The 16,632-nt window shown below is 50.1% G+C and overlaps 2 non-coding genes and 1 pseudogene across 2 annotated transcripts; 1 reads left to right on the top strand and 2 right to left on the bottom strand.

Moving 5' to 3' along the window:
• Positions 1–4,444: 4,444 nt before the first annotated feature.
• Positions 4,445–4,582, bottom strand: LOC148824517 (U1 spliceosomal RNA; annotated as a pseudogene).
• Positions 4,583–8,371: 3,789 nt separating this feature from the next.
• On the bottom strand, positions 8,372–8,533 carry LOC148824516 (U1 spliceosomal RNA). The gene has a single exon (XR_016092891.1). It is a non-coding gene; the product is annotated as a U1 spliceosomal RNA (small nuclear RNA).
• A 6,947-nt stretch (positions 8,534–15,480) lies between these two features.
• Positions 15,481–15,599, top strand: LOC148824515 (5S ribosomal RNA). Its single transcript, XR_016093056.1, has one exon. It is a non-coding gene; the product is annotated as a 5S ribosomal RNA (ribosomal RNA).
• Positions 15,600–16,632: the final 1,033 nt, after the last annotated feature.

The following is a 16,632-nucleotide window of genomic DNA, read 5'->3' as shown; positions in this document are numbered from 1 at the left end:
CAGGCTACAAGGAGATCATGGTGCCCTCTGTCAAAAAACCCCAAATCACCCGGGGCAGAGACTCTGGGGGGATCATTGTGTGGTACAGAGCGGAGCTCAGTCACTCCATACAATTAGTAAAGAAAGAAGAGTCACGAGTTTGGCTTAAAATCAAAAGAAATACCATCTGTACAGAAAACGAGGTTTTCCTGTGTGCTGTCTACATCCCGCCCTCAGAATCCCCCTACTACAGTGAGGGAATTCTCCCCAGCCTCCACAAGGAGATCGGTCACTTCCAGGGCCAGGGAAACGTGCTGCTCTGTGGTGACCTCAACGCACGAACAGGCACACTGGCAGACTTCACCAGCACACAGGGAAATACTCACATATTCGGACAATCCCCTCTGTACCACACACCGGTCACCTCACACAGGTGCAGCCATGACACCACGGTCAACAGCACCGGGCGCGAGCTGCTGCAGCTCTGTCAAGGGCTGGATCTGTACATCGTCAACGGCAGGACTAGAGGGGACTCTCTAGGCAGGTTCACCTACAGCTCAGCTCTGGGCAGCAGTGTGGTGGACTACGCCATCACCGACCTGGACCCCTCCTGTATCAGTGCCTTCACTGTCAGGCCACAAACTCCCCTCTCCGACCACAGCCAGATCACACTCTACATGAAGAGAGCACACCAGTACAGAGACACACTGACACAGCCCAGCCAGCTGTATGACCTCAACCAGGCATACAGATGGGACACAGACAGCCTGGACAGATACCAAACTGCACTGGGCCATGACGAAATTCAGACACTGATGGACACATTCCTAAACACTCCGTATCAAACCAACAAATTAGGCATCAACTTGGCCACACAAAAACTAAATCACCTATTCCACAAACTAGCATCAAAATCTAAGCTAAAAACAATTAAATCAAAAAACTACCAAAAAACAAAAGCAAAAGAAAAGTGGTTTGATACGGAGTGCAAAAACATCAGAAATGCACTACGAAAAGTCTCAAATGAAAAACACAGACAACCACACAACACAGATCTGCGCCTCAGGTACTGTGACATGGTAAAACTTTACAAACACACGCTGAAAAAGAAAAGAAACACATACATAGACAAACAACTTGCAGAAATTGAGGAGTCACTAAATCAGAACTGTTTCTGGGAGAAGTGGAACAACTTAAACAAATCAAAACCAGAAGAATTGGCCATCCAAAATGGAACAATCTGGCAAACATACTTTGAAAATCTCTATGAAAAGCTCCCAAATACAAATCAATCAGACCAAAACACCATTTATGAAAAACTCAACATTTTGGAATTGGCTATCAAAGACAACCAAAACCCCTTAGACTCCCCAATCACTGAGCAGGAGCTACTGGACAAACTCCAGGCCCTCAGACCACGCAAAGCCTGTGGCCATGATGGTGTCATAAATGAGATGCTGAGACAGAGCAGCCCAAAGTTGCAATAAGCCCTGCTCAAACTCTTCAATCTCATCATGACAGCTAGATGTTTCCCCGAGGCCTGGAACCAAGGACTGATCACGCCCATCTATAAGAGTGGAGATAGACTCGATCCCAACAACTACCGGGGCATCTGTGTGAACAGTAACCTGGGGAAGGTATTCTGCAGTATCCTAAATACACGAATACTGGCCTTCCTTACCGAACAGAATGTCCTGAGTAAAAGTCAGATTGGCTTCTTGCCAGATCACCGCACATCTGATCACATTTACACCCTGCACACACTGATAGACAAACACGTCCACCAAAAACACAAAGGAAAAATTTTTGCCTGCTTTGTCGATTTCAAAAAAGCATTTGACTCGATTTGGCATGAGAGATTGTTTTATAAACTACTCCAAAGCGGCATAGGGGGCAAAGTGTACGACATAATTAAATCAATGTATTCAGAGAGCAAATGTGCAGTGAAAATTGGAAACAAAAGGACTAAATTCTTCACCCAAGGCCGCGGGGTGAGACAGGGCTGCAGCCTGAGCCCAACACTGTTCAATATCTATATCAACGAATTAGCAGGAATGTTGGAGCAGTCTGCAGCTCCTGGTCTCACACTACACGACACAGAAATCAAGTTCCTGCTCTACGCAGATGACCTGGTCCTGCTGTCGCCCACAGAACAGGGGCTGCAGCAGAACCTGGCACTGCTGGAGCAGTACTGTCAGACCTGGGCACTGACAGTCAATCTGGACAAGACCAGAGTTATGGTTTTCCAGAAGAAAGCCAGACCCCAGGGAAACAGGTACAAATTCACACTGAACAACAACACATTGGAGCACACATCCAGCTACACATATCTCGGTCTCACCATCAGCTCTTCTGGGAGTTTTGACCTGGCAGTGAAGGCACTGAGGGAGAAGGCACTCAGGGCTTTCTACGCAATAAGAAGGAGGCTTCTTCAACATCAACCCACCAACAAGAATCTGGCTCCAAATACTTGAAAGTGTAATCCAACCCATTGCCCTATACGGCAGTGAAGTGTGGGGTCCCCTCACAGACCAGGATTACACCCAATGGGACAAACACCCCACAGAAACTCTGCACATGGAGATCTGTAGAAACATCCTCCATGTGCAGAGAAGAACTCCTAACAACGGGTGCAGGGCCGAAAAAGGGCCAGTACCCACTATTGATAAACATACAGAAAAGAATATTCAAGTATTGGCTACACCTAAAAAACAGTGACCAAAATTCCTACCACCGCAAAGCCCTGCTGAGCCAAGAGTTGAGCCCAAAACAGAGCCCCCTGAGCCAGCTGGTCCTGAGGCTCACCGACCTGAGCCACACCGACACTAACCAGCCTCAGGACAGCACTGCTAGAGCACCACAACCCAGACTCAACCACATCACAGCACAGATCAAACAGCAATATCTCACACACTGGGACACACACACACAGACACAACATAAACTGGAATGTTACAGAACCTTAAACAGACAATACACACTAGCTGAATATTTGACCAAAATAAAAAATAACAAACAGAAACAGACCCTGACGAAGTACAGGCTCAGTGACCACAGCCTGGCCATAGAAACTGGGCGACACAGGCAGACCTGGCTGCCCAGAGAGGACAGGCTGTGCTCCCACTGCCAGTGGGGAGAAATAGAGACAGAGGTGCACTTCCTACTGCACTGTGACAGATACTCTGGGATTAGAGAAACATTCTTCCCTAAATTCAGAAATCTAATCCCAGAGTTCCCACACCTGCCAGAATCACAACGGGTCCCAATCCTACTGGGAGAGGGAGGAGGGAAGTCAGTTGAACTGGCAGCCCAGTATGTGATCTACTGTCACAGCCTGAGGAACAGTGAGTCTGTCTCCCAATAATGCTCCAGCCGCCTACAGAATATGTCAATATATTATAATATGTCTTTGTTGTAAATGTCTGTAATATGTCTGTAGACTTTATTTTACTTCTATTTTTGTTTTGTTTCATGTAAATATCATTACTTTCATTTGCTTTGGCAACACTGATTGTACCCATCGGTCATGCTAATAAAGCACCTTGAATTGAATTGAATTGAATTGAGAGGAGAGCGGAAAGTGCTTCCGGGTCTCGAGGAAGAAAGCAAGCACCGCGGGCAGGCCACGTGTACCTGCTCCCAGCCAAGAGGCCAAGGAGGCAGAGAGAGAGGGAGCGGATAGCGCTTCCGAGTCTCAAGGTGGAAAGCAAGCACCGCGGGCAGGCCACGTGTACCTGCTCCCAGCCAAGAGGCCAAGGAGGCAGAGAGAGAGCAAGAGAGAGAGGGAGCAGATAGCGCTTCCGAGTCTCGAGGTGGAAAGCAAGCACCGCGGGCAGGCCACGTGTACCTGCTCCCAGCCAAGAGGCCAAGGAGGCAGAGAGAGCGAGAGAGAGAGGGAGCGGATAGCGCTTCCGAGTCTCGAGGTGGAAAGCAAGCACCGCGGGCAGGCCACGTGTACCTACTCCCAGCCAAGAGGCCAAGGAGGCAGAGAGAGAGGGAGAGAGGGAGAGAGAGAGAGAGAGAGAGCGGATAGCGCTTCCGAGTCTCGAGGAAGAAAGCAGGCACCGCGGGCAGGCCACGTGTACCTACTCCCAGCCAAGAGGCCAAGGAGGCAGAGAGAGAGGGAGAGCGAGAGAGAGAGGGAGCGGATAGCGCTTCCGAGTCTCGAGGAAGAAAGCAGGGACCCGTGGCAGGCCACGTATACCTACTCCCAGCCAAGAGGCCAAGGAGGCGGAGCAAGAGAAAGGGGGAGAGGAGAGGAGAGGAGAGAGCAGAGAGAGAACGTTGCTGCCGGATCCCACCCAGCTCAGCTGCTGCTGCTTGGCCTTAACCCCCTAGGCTCAACCTAGAGCGATACCAGCTCAAGCACTCTTCAGGATCTTCGATAGCCTTCTAGACCTTTGGAAAGACAAGAACTGCGGGCATGCCACTTGAACTTGATCTTAGCCAAAAGGCAGAGAAGCGAGGGGAGAACGCACGAACGCAGTCCCCCACTACCAGAAATGATGCAGTCGAGATTCCCACATTTGGGGAATTCGCAGGGGTCAGCACAGCCGGAGTGCAATGGCCGAGTCTCGCCCTGGGTGAACCGATTTATGATTTTTAAGAACTTTATTTTCTTTTCACAAAAAAGTACAGGACATCACAATTTAGAAAGCTTTACATTAATATACATACTTAAAACAGTATATATGATCACATCTCATTACATTTTGACACGGTACCAGTTACATAGCAACAATTTCTTTTTTTCTGGTGCAAATCACATTCTTTACTTAAACATGATAATGTTTTTCACAGTTTCTTGAGATATTGACCTATGCTCTCTATTTCCCACAGATTTTCTGCTTCCTGCCTCCCTTCTCTCCACAGATCTCTGAGGTAATAGTTCTCTCGGGTGATGAACAGGGCCAGGCTACCTGCTGCCTTGACTGGGACCTCGATGCCTTTGAACAGCCCCATGTTCCTCACTCTCCACAGGGCGTCTTTCCCACTGTTCACCACGGCCCAGATCCTGTCAAACACGTCAGGAGGAAGTTTGACAGGAGAGATGCCGTATATGACGAAAGCAGCGGTCAGGGTAAATTGGGGCGAGAGAGCCTGCAACCAATCTTCAAACTGTGCCCAGAAGGCCTTAGCAAAAAAGCAGGACCACAGGAGATGGGTCACAGTCTCCTCCTCGCCGCAGCCCACCCTAACGCAGCGAGGGCTGGGGGTGAGGCCCCTACGGTACAAGAAAGTTCGTACCGGTAAGCACTGGTGGACGACACTCCAGGCTAAATCTCTGTGAATGTTGCACAGAAACTTAGAGGATGTGTGTTTCCACACCTTCCTTGTTTGGGCTGATGTTAAAATGCCCACAGGGGTCTGCCTATTGTTCTGGGGTGCAACGAAATCTTCCAGTTTTTGGACGCTGACATCTCGGAGGGGAATATGGCCAATTGGGTGAGATCTTAGAAAACTTTTAACTGTCCCATAAATTGCAGGGCATGTGTCAGAGAGTGGGACATCCAGCTTGGGTCTGACACCCCACACTCTGAACACCTCCCTACCTATCCAGAGCCTGGAAAAATAAGTCCAGGTACGCGCTGCAGGTGCTGTTGCAAAGCCTCTCAGCACAGAGACCAGGAAAATGCACAGCAGCTTCGTAGCAATATCTGGGACAGACTTCCCCCCTGAGGGTAGCGGCCTGTACATTATTTCCCTTCTGAGTCTTTCCTGCTTCCCACCCCATAGAAATTGAAACATCAATCTCCTCAGCACCGCCGCAACACGGTGTGGGATTGGGAAGGTAGAAGCCAGAAAAATCAAGACAGGCAAGAGCTCAGCTTTGATGACCAGCACCTTCCCTGTCATGGTGAGGTCTCGGTCCTTCCATTGCATCAGTTTTTTGTTTAAGATTGGCAATTTGTTTTGCCAATTTACTGTTCCCATCTCTTCTCCAAAATACACCCCCAGGACCTTAATTCTCTTCTCTTGCAGCCTGAGATCGTGTCCTTCTTTTGGCTCCCTCCAGTTCTGATAAAAAATCTCACTCTTAGATTTGTTAATTTTTGCAGAGGAAGCCAAAGAGAAACAATCACAGCACTGCAGAGCTCTGCTAATTGAGGCATTGTCAGAGAGGAGCAGGGTGACGTCATCCATGTATAGAGATGTCTTTACCTCTCCTCCCCCACTTCCAGGCACTGGTATCCCATTAATGGCCTGATCCTGGCGCAAGGCACAGGCTAAGGGCTCCATAGCCAAAACGAATAACAAGGGGGATAATGGGCAGCCCTGCCTCACCCCTGAACAGACTTCAAAGGGGCATGATCTACTGCCATTTACCATTACTCTGCTGTTGCTACCTGTGTACAGCAGGTTAATCCACTTTCTCATGATGGGGCCAAACTTCATGTGCTCAAGTACCGATGTTAAGTACTGCCGGTTTAGGCGGTCAAAGGCCTTTTCTAGGTCTACACCTAAAATGCACAGAGGGAGGGAGCGATCCTCCGAGTACAGATAGACATCCCTCAACAAGGCCAGGTTGTCGCTCATCAGGCGTCCTGCTATCCCACAAGTCTGTTCTTTCCCTACCAGTGAGGCCACTACATTTTGTAGGCGCAGGAAAAGGGCTTTGGACAGGATCTTAGTGTCCACGCCTAACAGGCTGAGGGGTCTCCAGTTCTTGATGTCATTCTTTGCTCCTTTCTTGAACAAGAGAGAGATAGTGCCTTCTCTTAAGGAGTCAGGCAGCAATTCTGTCTTATAGCTTTCCTCGAATAGGAGTAGTAGCGGATCCTGAAGCAGATCCCAAAAGGTGCAATAAAATTCTTTAGGGAGCCCGTCAGCACCCGGAGTTTTCCCCTTCTGTAAGCTCTCCATAGCCTGTCCCAGCTCTTCTACTGTCAAATCCCTCTCAAGTACTTCCCTATCTTCTTCACTCAAAACGTTTTCTAGCTTTGAGGTGAAAAAATGAATTTCTTCATCCTTAACCTCTGTAGAGCTGTACAGTCTTGAGTAGAAGGCCTCGGTGCAGGAGTGGATAGCACTCGGCTCTGTTCTCTCTTGTCCCTCCTCATCAACTACACTTTCCATGACAGACTTGGAGCCTACCACTTTCCTGAAAAAGTAGCGAGTACACTTCTCATTTTCTTCTAAGAACTGCTGTGCTCCCATTGCCAGTGGGGAGAAATAGAGACAGAGGTGCACTTCCTACTGCACTGTGACAGATACTCTGGGATTAGAGAAACATTCTTCCCTAAATTCAGAAATCTAATCCCAGAGTTCCCACACCTGCCAGAATCACAACGGGTCCCAATCCTACTGGGAGAGGGAGGAGGGAACTCAGTTGAACTGGCAGCCCAGTATGTGATCTCCTGTCACAGCCTGAGGAACAGTGAGTCTGTCTCCCAATAATGCTCCAGCCGCCTACAGAATATGTCAATATATTATAATATGTCTTTGTTGTAAATGTCTGTAATATGTCTGTAGACTTTATTTTACTTCTATTTTTGTTTTGTTTCATGTAAATATCATTACTTTCATTTGCTTTGGCAACACTGATTGTACCCATCGGTCATGCTAATAAAGCACCTTGAATTGAATTGAATTGAATTGAGAGGAGAGCGGAAAGTGCTTCCGGGTCTCGAGGAAGAAAGCAAGCACCGCGGGCAGGCCACGTGTACCTGCTCCCAGCCAAGAGACCAAGGAGGTAGAGAGAGAGAGAGGGAGCGGATAGCGCTTCCGAGTCTCAAGGTGGAAAGCAAGCACCGCGGGCAGGCCACGTGTACCTACTCCCAGCCAAGAGGCCAAGGAGGCAGAGAGAGCGAGAGAGAGAGGGAGCGGATAGCGCTTTCGAGTCTCGAGGTGGAAAGCAAGCACCGTGGGCAGGCCACGTGTACCTGCTCCCAGCCAAGAGGCCAAGGAGGCAGAGAGAGAGGGAGAGAGGGAGAGAGAGAGAGCGGATAGCGCTTCCGAGTCTCGAGGAAGAAAGCAGGCACCGCGGGCAGGCCACGTGTACCTACTCCCAGCCAAGAGGCCAAGGAGGCAGAGAGAGAGGGAGAGAGAGAGAGAGCGAGAGAGAGAGGGAGCGGATAGCGCTTCCGAGTCTCGAGGAAGAAAGCAGGGACCCGTGGCAGGCCACGTATACCTACTCCCAGCCAAGAGGCCAAGGAGGCGGAGCAAGAGAAAGGGGGAGAGGAGAGGAGAGGAGAGAGCAGAGAGAGAACGTTGCTGCCGGATCCCACCCAGCTCAGCTGCTGCTGCTTGGCCTTAACCCCCTAGGCTCAACCTAGAGCGATACCAGCTCAAGCACTCTTCAGGATCTTCGATAGCCTTCTAGACCTTTGGAAAGACAAGAACTGCGGGCATGCCACTTGAACTTGATCTTAGCCAAAAGGCAGAGAAGCGAGGGGAGAACGCACGAACGCAGTCCCCCACTACCAGAAATGATGCAGTCGAGATTCCCACATTTGGGGAATTCGCAGGGGTCAGCACAGCCGGAGTGCAATGGCCGAGTCTCGCCCTGGGTGAACCGATTTAAGAACTTTATTTTCTTTTCACAAAAAAGTACAGGGCATCACAATTTAGAAAGCTTTACATTAATATACATACTTAAAACAGTATATATGATCACATCTCATTACATTTGACACGGTACCAGTTACATAGCAACAATTTCTTTTTTTCTGGTGCAAATCACATTCTTTACTTAAACATGATAATGTTTTTCACAGTTTCTTGAGATATTGACCTATGCTCTCTATTTCCCACAGATTTTCTGCTTCCTCCCTCCCTTCTCTCCACAGATCTCTGAGGTAATAGTTCTCTCGGGTGATGAACAGGGCCAGGCTACCTGCTGCCTTGACTGGGACCTCGATGCCTTTGAACAGCCCCATGTTCCTCACTCTCCACAGGGCGTCTTTCCCACTGTTCACCACGGCCCAGATCCTGTCAAACACGTCAGGAGGAAGTTTGACAGGAGAGATGCCGTATATGACGAAAGCAGCGGTCAGGGTAAATTGGGGCGAGAGAGCTTGCAACCAATCTTCAAACTGTGCCCAGAAGGCCTTAGCAAAAAAGCAGGACCACAGGAGATGGGTCACAGTCTCCTCCTCGCCGCAGCCCACCCTAACGCAGCGAGGGCTGGGGGTGAGGCCCCTACGGTACAAGAAAGTTCGTACCGGTAAGCACTGGTGGACGACACTCCAGGCTAAATCTCTGTGAATGTTGCACAGAAACTTAGAGGATGTGTGTTTCCACACCTTCCTTGTTTGGGCTGATGTTAAAATGCCCACAGGGGTCTGCCTATTGTTCTGGGGTGCAACAAAATCTTCCAGTTTTTGGACGCTGACATCTCGGAGGGGAATATGGCCAATTGGGTGAGATCTTAGAAAACTTTTAACTGTCCCATAAATTGCAGGGCATGTGTCAGAGAGTGGGATATCCAGCTTGGGTCTGACACCCCACACTCTGAACACCTCCCTACCTATCCAGAGCCTGGAAAAATAAGTCCAGGTACGCGCTGCAGGTGCTGTTGCAAAGCCTCTCAGCACAGAGGCCAGGAAAATGCACAGCAGCTTCGTAGCAATATCTGGGACAGACTTCCCCCCTGAGGGTAGCGGCCTGTACATTATTTCCCTTCTGAGTCTTTCCTGCTTCCCACCCCATAGAAATTGAAACATCAATCTCCTCAGCACCGCCGCAACACGGTGTGGGATTGGGAAGGTAGAAGCCAGAAAATTCAAGATAGGCAAGAGCTCAGCTTTGATGACTAGCACCTTCCCTGTCATGGTGAGGTCTCGGTCCTTCCATTGCATCAGTTTTTTGTTTAAGATTGGCAATTTGTTCTGCCAATTTACTGTTCCCATCTCTTCTCCAAAATACACCCCCAGGACCTTAATTCTCTTCTCTTGCAGCCTGAGATCATGTCCTTCTTTTGGCTCCCTCCAGTTCTGATAAAAAATCTCACTCTTAGATTTGTTAATTTTTGCAGAGGAAGCCAAAGAGAAACGATCACAGCACTGCAGAGCTCTGCTAATTGAGGCATTGTCAGAGAGGAGCAGGGTGACGTCATCCATGTATAGAGATGTCTTTACCTCTCTTCCCCCACTTCCAGGCACTGGTATCCCATTAATGGCCTGATCCTGGCGCAAGGCACAGGCTAAGGGCTCCATAGCCAAAACAAATAACAAGGGGGATAATGGGCAGCCCTGCCTCACCCCTGAACAGACTTCAAAGGGGCGTGATCTATTGCCATTAACCATTACTCTGCTGTTGCTACCTGTGTACAGCAGGTTAATCCACTTTCTCATGATGGGGCCAAACTTCATGTGCTCAAGTACCGATGTTAAGTACTGCCGGTTTAGGCGGTCAAAGGCCTTTTCTAGGTCTACACCTAAAATGCACAGAGGGAGGGAGCGATCCTCCGAGTACAGACAGACATCCCTCAACAAGGCCAGGTTGTCGCTCATCAGGCGTCCTGCTATCCCACAAGTCTGTTCTTTCCCTACCAGTGAGGCCACTACATTTTGTAGGCGCAGGAAAAGGGCTTTGGACAGGATCTTAGTGTCCACGCCTAACAGGCTGAGGGGTCTCCAGTTCTTTATGTCATTCTTTGCTCCTTTCTTAAACAAGAGAGAGATAGTGCCTTCTCTTAAGGAGTCAGGCAGCAATTCTGTCTTATAGCTTTCCTCGAATAGGAGCAGTAGCGGATCCTGAAGCAGATCCCAAAAGGTGCAATAAAATTCTTTAGGGAGCCCGTCAGCACCCGGAGTTTTCCCCTTCTGTAAGCTCTCCATAGCCTGTCTCAGCTCTTCTACTGTCAAATCCCTCTCTAGTACTTCCCTATCTTCTTCACTCAAAACGTTTTCTAGCTTTGAGGTGAAAAAATGAATTTCTTCATCCTTTACCTCTGTAGAGCTGTACAGTCTTGAGTAGAAGGCCTCGGTGCAGGAGAGGATAGCACTCGGCTCTGTTCTCTCTCGTCCCTCCTCATCAACTACACTTTCCATGACTGACTTGGAGCCTACCACTTTCCTGAAAAAGAAGCGAGTACACTTCTCATTTTCTTCCAAGAACTGCACTCTGCTTCTTAACAGCACTCCTCGACTACTTTCTTCGGCTATGCTCCGGATGTCCTTTTTTAAAAGAGTGATATCCTCGAGCACATCGAAGCCACTGTGCAGCATCGTGTAGAGACGCTGCAGCTGCCTCTGTTTCCTGGCTAGCACTCCTCTCCGTCTGGCAGCAGCCTTCCTTCCCTCAGCCATGAAAAAGGCCTTTGTCCTCACCTTCACCTCCTCCCACCACTCTCCTACTGACCCGTACAGACACTGCAAGGACAGCCACTGTGATAGTTTCTCCTTGTAGCGGGATACTACCCCCTCGTTCTCTAGCAGCTTTGTGTTGAGTTTCCAGAGGCCTGGGCCAAAGACAGTCCCGCCCTGGAGTTCCACTCTACACCCTAAAGCCTGATGATCTGAGAAGAAGACAGGCTGAAGAGTGACCCCAACAACTTTCACTCTCGCTGAGACAAAGCAATAGTCAATTCTGGAGCTGCTATTCCTCCCTGACCATGTATATCCTGCTGTTGTGGGATATATACATCTATATGTGTCTGAGAGTTTAAAGTCTTGAACTAAGTTTTGCAGGGCCAGTGAGCTGGAATCCAATTTTATCGGAGAGCTAGACTGCCTGTCTGTGTGCTCTAAGATACAATTAAAATCCCCTCCCACTATCACGTCTGTGCTACATAACAATAGGGGAGAGAGTGCCTTGAGTAGCTCCACCCTTCCTCCCACGTCAGAAGGACAATACACATTGATTAGCCGCAGGTTAACGGTCCCCCATTCCACATCCACACACAGCAACCTGCCATCTATGACCCTCTGAATACTTTTCAATTTGAAAGCCCATCCTTTGAAAAGAATGGCCACGCCAGAGGCTCTGTTGTTATTGTCCCCTGACCAAACAGAAAGCCCTTTATCCCACCTATCTTCAAAGCTTTTATACCTCTCTTGATAGGCTAAAGCACACTCCTGCAACATCAACACATCTCCCTCTCTCTGCTGGAGGTAATCAAAGACAGACTGGCATTTAACTCTGTCATTGATACCTCTGGTGTTAAGAGAAATTATGTTTAGAGCCATATTACATAAGAAAGTGGAGCCAGTCTTTACAAAACACATTTCTCTTCTGTCTCACCTGTTACCTTCTTCTTTTTCTTTTTCTTCTTACCAATTTCCTGCCAGCCATCCTCTGAATGAGCCTTCATCAGGGTGGCAGCAGTAAAAGCGTTCACAGAGTCCATTTCAAGGAAGGGGGTAGAGGGAGGGGTGGAGGGGTTCCAGCTGTCCCCATCGCCATGCTCTCCTTCCTCCTCGCTCGGGGAGAAAACAGAGTCATTTTTCCTTTTCCTTACGTCCAGCTCCTGGGAGCACTGAGGGGAAAGGGGTGCAGCCGATGCACCAGTCTCCTCTTCCCCCTCACCCACCAGCTGCTGCAGATCCTCCGTGATGGACTGGATGGAGGAGAGGAGGGCATCTGTAGCACTTGCAGAGTCTGGGAAAAGCAGCTCCGCTGAATCCTGGGTATCCTCGCTGGACCCGCTCCACCGGGGGGCCCCACACTGGCCCTCGTTCTGAGGAGCAGGAGTGGGGGAGGGGTCGCTGTTCTCGGGGGTTTTCAAACCCTCGTGCTTGTCTGGTGCAGTCTGCGGTTGTGGGGGGGTAGTGGATCTCTCTTCCACTGGCCCCGGAGCCACAGCAGGACTGATCCTGGCTGGAGGCTGAGAGTCTTTGTCCAACAAGGGTTCTTTGTTTGACTTGTTGTTTGCTTTGGCTTTTCGGGCCGGTTTGGCTGAAACAAGCACTGCCTCATCCTTTCTCATTTTGAGTTTATTGGCGTAGGCGTGAGGGCAGTTCTTAAAAACGTGTCCTTCCGAGCCACATAAATTGCACTTTGGCAGCATTGAACAGTCAGAGGCTAAATGTCCCTGTTTGCCACAGGTCTTGCAGCATTTCACAGTGCAGGACGATGCCAGGTGTCCCACAGCACCACAGCGCCGACACACCTTTGGTTGTCCCACATAAAAAACATAGCCATTGCAGGCGCCCAGCCGGATTGTAGAGGGCAGGTGCCTTAAGCCTCCATTTACATTGTCCGGTAGCAAGCGAACCTCGAATTTCCTTGCTCCTGTTTTTATACCGTCAACATCTCTAACCTCAGTTCCATGGTGGACGGTGCAGTACTGGTTAAGCCAGGTGTGAATGTCTTCCGTCTTTGCCAGTTCCGAGAACATAACAACATGCACGGTTTTCCTCTCTCTCTGTGTCAAAGGCTGCAAGTTGATCTTCTCAAGAGCAGGAACTTTCCCTCTTTTTGCCTCAAACACATCCACACATTGTTCAAACAGAGGATAGGTAGCAAATACAACCTCAAATGCTTTCTGACCTGGGAGAGCGAAGATGAAATCCAAGTGCCGAGGTTCAAAGCCAAGTTCCTTCTGCAACACTTTTCTGCTGAACTGCATACGATCCATGAAGAGGTCATCCAAAAGCTCAAAACGCACAGCATTCTTGCGGGATCCAAAAGTTGCCATTTCGTGAACTGCAAAACAAACACTATTTCCACAAAACAAGAAAACAATCCAACAACTCCACCTGCCAGGTAAGTATGAGCTGTACAAGCCCCTGCAAGCGACCCGCACCCACAGCACAAATCGCGCAGCCTAGGCCAGCTCCTCGCCCCGCACGCCACCGCCTCCTGCTGGGCCCACTCTTTCGCACACTCACACGCCACCCTAACACTCAAAAGTGTGGGCAAAACGAGAAAACTAGCGCGCCGTTTCCTACACATCTGCAGTCGCCATTGCGCATTCGCAGCATGTCCCGGGACGCAATTCGGCCTCATTTGCATAACACCAGACCGGCAGATCGCTACGCAAGCTCGCGTCGTGCGCCTGCCACACACCGAACAAACACCGGAGCCTTTTCAGCAATTTCCAAAAAACGGGCCTGCTCGCCTGCCCACAAGGCTCCGTCTCTTACCCGCTCTCCAGAGCCTGCTGCCTTCTGTGCTGTTCTCTCGGCACCGCTGCAGCGCACACAACTCCCGCAGCGCGGGGAGAAAGTTTCCACGCTCCGCCGCAGGGAAGGCTCGCTCCGTGCGCACAAGTCCTTTCAATGCCAGTTCAACAAGTGCTCCGCATTAGCAGCGTCGGGGCTCCGGTGTGTCGCACCTCACCTCACCTCGCACAGCCCCCTCCTTGAATGTCTGGCGCTGGGCATGCCCCGCTCTCCTGCACCTTATCTTATCGCGTGTGACCACCGACAATGGCCACAACGCCTGGGAATGGCACCCGTAAAGTGTTCATTGGGGCACAGGAACAGCCCGTCTCGTCTCGGGGGCCGGCTTCAAAGACAATACAGCAAACACAGCGGGGCGTGGGAAGAAGACGACACGACACATGCAGGTACATTCAGCTCCAGCGGGAACGAGTCATTTGTCGGTCTTTTCAAGTGCTGGGAGCCGAGTAATCCTTCGCTTGTATTGTTTCTCCCCGGTGACTAGATCTCACCCTGCGACTCTCGACTGGGCTCACCCACGGCAGCCCAGCAGGTGTGAGCCTAGCCGGCACCCGGATGGGAGATTCCCCCCGGAAAAGCTCAGGTTGCTGCTGCTCCTGCAAGAGGTGTGACTGGGACCGGTAGGGAGCGCTCACCCTGCGCTCTGTGTGGCTTTCTTATGCCCCAGCATCCTGATGGCGACACTCTGCTGCACAAACAGGCGCCGTCCTTCAGGGGAGGCGTAAAACCGAGGTCCCGACCCTCCTTGGCCATTAAGAAATCCCAAGGCGTCTCTCAAAAAGAGACGCCGGGGGTGTCACTCTGGTGTTAGTGTTCCCCTTTACCAATCAGTCGGGGTCTCCTCCTAATCCCCGTCTCATATGTAACAATCAATGACGAGGCCCCCCTGTCCCGCGATATTGTACTTGTCTCCTGGCCGCTGGCTGGCGCCGTGAGATTTAGTACTTGCGCAAGAGACCGGGGGCAGAGCGCGAACGCGGTCCCCCGCCCCCACAAAGTGTGCGCTCCAGGTTCCCTCTCGGGGCTCTGCAACACAACGGAAAGGCAGCGAGAAGGAGCCTCTTGCTCTGACGCCGCAAGGCCACAAGAGGGCGGAGGCACCGCGCGCCCGGCCGACGTGTTGGACTAGTGCGCTTCATGTGCTGAAATAAACACGCGGCAGCCCAGAAATGTTTTCAGAGTGCTGTGCACTGGAGGTTTTTGTCTTGTGAAGACTTGCCTTGTGCTCCTCCGTGCAGTTTGTTTGTCCTCCTCCAGTGCGGGACAAGCCAACACAAGGGAGCACATTCGCCAACATAAAGGCACGCAACGCGATTTGGAAAGAGGCTCCTTTCCAAAGAGTTGCACACGAACGATTCTTCAGTCCCGCTCGGGGGGCACGGAGCCCCAGCCACACACAGCTTCAAGTAGCGAGTCAGGCGGTACCGCTTTCGCTTGCGGCCCCACCACCCTGAACGCGCCCGATCTCGTCTGATCTCGGAAGGTAAGCAGGGTCGGGCCTGGTTAGTACTTGGATGGGAGACTGCCTGGGAATACCAGGTGCTGCAAGCTCTTGCTCTCTCGGCCAGCAGGAGTTGCCGTTGGAGCCATAGGCTTTGGGGGGAAAACCTGGAGGATGGAAAGGTGATCTATAGCCTCATCTCTACAGATGTTTTGTTGCTATGGCATGTGTGTGACCCATATACAAAAAAACCCGCTTGTAAAACGAATATCGAAGCTGCCTCTAAATCTGCAAATGAAGATGAGTCGATAAACCACTTGTTTTTCATATAACTATACATATATTCATTTATTACTGATTTCATTCACTGACCACGGATACAATAGAGGTACAGCCATTCACTGTTTGACATGTCTGCACTGGTACAGAACCTAGCAATCAGAAAACAGGTGAAACTGTCTTTAGAATTAGCATACAGTACCGAGGCCCCCATGACCAAATAAAGGCTAACCTTGATAATCAGCCTAAATGATGCAGACTACAGCAAAACGACTGACTTTGAAAAGGGAATGAATGTCCGGAAGGAGTAGTGTAACCTGCTTGAAATGCTTCTCCGGACCTCTAACTAAAAGAAACCGGGAACCGGCAGTGGCATCGACTCCTTTCGAACTGGGATCCTATCGCAGCTCGTGGTGGCGTAACTCTTCCGTATGAGGAAGTCTGAGGAACAGTGAGCCTGTCTCTCAATAATAAAAATACAGTTTGTGATCTCCTATCCCAGCCTGAGGAACAGACCGTGAGACTTTCTCTCAATAATAATAATAATACAGTGTGAGATCTCCTGTCCCAGCCTGAGGAACAGACAGTAAACCTGTCTCTCAATAATAATAAACCAGTGTGTGATCTCCTGTCTTAGCCTGGGGAACACTGAGCCTGTCTCTTAATACTAATAATATAGTGTGTGATTTCCTGCCCCAGCTAGAGGAACAGACAGTGAGCCTGTCTCTCAAAGATATTAATAATACAGTGTGTGACCTCCTGTCCCAGCTTGGGGAACAATAAGCCAGACTCTCAGCAATTATAATACAGTGTGATCTACTGTCCCAGCCTGAGGAACAGTGAGTTTATCTGTCAATAATAATA

This window comes from Atractosteus spatula, chromosome 10 (assembly GCF_055471065.1).
Source record: "Atractosteus spatula isolate fAtrSpa1 chromosome 10, fAtrSpa1.hap1, whole genome shotgun sequence".
Lineage (NCBI taxonomy): Eukaryota > Metazoa > Chordata > Actinopteri > Semionotiformes > Lepisosteidae > Atractosteus > Atractosteus spatula.
The sequence above is the reverse complement of the archived record's forward strand: the minus strand, read 5'-3'. Positions and strand labels throughout refer to the sequence as shown.